The sequence below is a fragment of the Tenrec ecaudatus genome, chromosome 3 (assembly GCF_050624435.1).
Source record: "Tenrec ecaudatus isolate mTenEca1 chromosome 3, mTenEca1.hap1, whole genome shotgun sequence".
In the NCBI taxonomy this organism is placed as follows: domain Eukaryota; kingdom Metazoa; phylum Chordata; class Mammalia; order Afrosoricida; family Tenrecidae; genus Tenrec; species Tenrec ecaudatus.
Window position 1 is genome coordinate 143,984,574 of NC_134532.1, and position 3,229 is coordinate 143,987,802.

The 3,229-nt window shown below is 44.6% G+C and overlaps 1 pseudogene; it reads left to right on the forward strand.

Annotated features, from left to right (window-relative positions):
• The first annotated feature begins 391 nt into the window (after positions 1 to 391).
• LOC142442377 (cAMP-dependent protein kinase inhibitor gamma pseudogene) lies at positions 392 to 688 on the forward strand (annotated as a pseudogene).
• Positions 689 to 3,229: the final 2,541 nt, after the last annotated feature.

Sequence of the window (3,229 nt, forward strand, 5' to 3'; positions counted from 1 at the left end):
TAGTTCTTTAATGCTCTCCCCTCCCTATAATGACCCCAATTCTACCTTACAAATCCGGCTAGACACAGCATATACATGGGCACAGATAAGAGCTGGAGACACAGGGGATTCAGGAAAGATAAACCCCTAAGGACTAATAATGAGAGTAGCGATACTAGGAGAGTAAGGGTAAAGTGGGAGGAGAAAGGGGGAACCGATCACAATTACCTATATATTACCCCATCCCAGGGGGATGGACAACAGAAAAGTGGGTGAAGGGAGACATCAGTCAGTGTAAGACATAAAAAATAATAATAATTTATAAATTATCAAGGGTTCATGAGGGAGGGTGGGAGAAGGAAGGAGCTGATACCAAGGACTCCAGTAGAAAGAAAATGTCTTTAAAATGATGATGGCCCTCCCTCCACGTGGACCACCAAGCGGGGCTGAGGCTGAGAGCGATGCGACAGGCGTGATGGAGGTCGAGTCCTCCTACTCAGACTTCATCTCCTGTGACCAGACAGGCCGCCGGAACGCCGTGCCCAACATCCAGGGAGACTCTGAGGCCGTGAGCGTGCGGAAGCTGGCTGGAGACATGGGCGAGCTGGCCCTCGAGGGAGCAGAAGGGCAGGCGGAGGCAAGCGCCCAAGACAAGGCTGCGAGCACCCAACCTGAGAGCAGCGATGGGACCACCTCTTCCTGAGCCTGAGCCTGATCTGCCGCCCCTGCAGGAAGAGAAGCCCCCGGAGCCTCCTCTGACGCCCATGGTCCCCGCACCAGACTGAGAAGCCCGCCTGGGCCCACCCACCTGACACTGTCACTGCAGGGTGTCATTTATTCGGTGGGGACTTGGGCAGGGTCCTGCCCACGGCTGTGAGCAGCCTACTCAGGAAGAAGCCTCTCCCCACTGCCCCCCCCCCCCACCGGGAGGCCTGGGCAGGGACTATGTCCCGACACCACCCCCTTCTCTCAGCCCCTACCGTTGGGGTCAAGACCTTCTTATTCCTTTTATAAGAAAATGCTTTTAAACTTTTTAAATACTTCAAATCTTTTTTTTTCTCCAGCCAACCAGGAGGGAGCTGACAATTCATTCAGTTGTGTTTGTTTGTAAGTCATTGTAAGCTACCCCGCTGACCGTCTATGCAGCCCCAGGGAGCTGGGTGCTGGGGGAGGAGCTTGGCAAGTCCTCTTCTAGGGAAGCGGCTCTGTGCTTGAAATGATCTGTGCACATCCTGCCCTTCGCGCTGCCAGAGGGGCCCCTGGCGTCTGGGAATAAAGCTCTGGGCTGCAGAGGAAAAAAAATGATGATGGCAACAAATGTACAAATATGCTTGACACAATGGATATGTATATGTGTATTGTGATAAGAGCTGTATGAACCCCCAATAAAATGATTAAAAATTAAAACAGAGCTTTTACAATAAAAAGTATTGGAGGAAGGCTTTCTAAGAACCCACAATATGCAGATGACATAACCTTACTTGTGGAAAGTGAGGAGAAATTGACACACTGGTTGATGAATGTCAAGGGTTGCAGCCTTCATTATGGATTACAATTCAATTTAAAGAAGACCAAGATTCTCACGGCTAGATCAGTTGTTAACGTCATGATCAAGGGAGAGATATTGAAGCTGTTCAGGATTTGCTCTTGCTTGGATCTACAGTCCTTGCTCATGGAGGCAGTCGCCAGGAGATCAAATGACACATTGCACTGGGTAGCCTGATCAAGATTTCTTTAATATGTGGAAAAGTAAGGAGGTTACTTCGAGTACTAAGGTGAGTCTGACCCAAGCCATGGTATTTTCAATCGCCTCATACGCATGTGAAAATTGGACATTGAGTAAGGAAGACAATGGAAGAATTAGTGCATTTAAATTATTTTGCTGGCCAAGAATATTGCAAGTACTATGTCCTGCTAAAAGAAAAATAGATATCTGTTTTGAAAGAAGAAAGAATGCTCCTTATCGGCAAGGATGGGGAGAGAATGTTTTAGCTATTGAGAATTAATTTGCCACCCACACTGGTGTGCGCGTGTCTGCTGGCATCTCTGTTTTCAGGTCTCTTGATTATGACAGCTGAGGCAAAGGAAACAGACAAATGGGATAAATGGGATTTTATCAAAATTATAAGCATCTGTGCATCAAAGGGGAGCTGTGGTCGTGTAGTGGTTACGCATTGGGCTGTGATCCTCACTGTTAGCAGTTCGAAACCACCAACTGCTCCATGGATGAAATAATTCCATTCCCATCAAGAACTACAGTCTTCGAAGCCCACAGGGGAGTCGCCTTAAGTCGGCGTCGACTCAGTGGGAGTAAGTTCGGTTCTGTGCATCAAAGGTCTTAGTCAACCAAATGAAAGATAATATACAGCTTGGGACACAAACTGTGGAAACGATATTTTGAGCAATTATGTAAGATAAATAATAAAGTACTCCTACAATGTAATAACAACAAAAATAAAGTAAGCAATACAACTGAGAAACGGGGAAAGGACCTGCATAGATGTTGCAGCATAAAGGATATGGCCAAAAATGGGTACAAATACATACTCAGTCATGAGCCATCTCACTGAAGAAACAAAACCAAAACTCACAGGGGCTCCTAGGACAGAGCAGAATTGCCCCCACGGTTAAAAAAAATTTTTTTTTATGAGAGCAAAGCAAAAATCTTCATATTTCTTGCAAGATGGCAGATAATTTTGAAATACTGACAGTGTGCCTTGGTTTAGCAGCCCAGCATGAATCAAACCATGGCGAGCTAACCCTTCCCTCTTACTGGTATGGCTAAGATGAAAGAAAGGAAGGAAGGAGGGAGTGAAAAAAAAGGAAGGGAGGGAAAGAAAGGAAAATAGGAAGCAAGAGAGGAAGGAAGGAGGAAGAAGGAAGGTGGAAAAGATAGGAAAATAACAAGTGTTGGCGAGGATATGAAAAAATGGAAACATGTCTATTGCTAGTGGGATTTCCAAGTGGTAAGGACTTCATGGAATATGGTTGGCAATCCCTCCAAGCAATCAAGTACTATTTTTTAAGTTTAAATTTACAGAATTTTATGTTAATTTGATTAGCCATATATGATAGTGCTCAAGGGTTCAGGGTTAGGCATCTATCTAGTTGAATTTGCAAGTAATGTAACCTTATGCATGTAATGACATCAGTGTCTATAATTCTGTTTCTTAACTATAAAATAAAATAAGATTGTCATTAGGATTTGATATGAAAAATCTACAAGATTGATTGATATATTTTTATTATT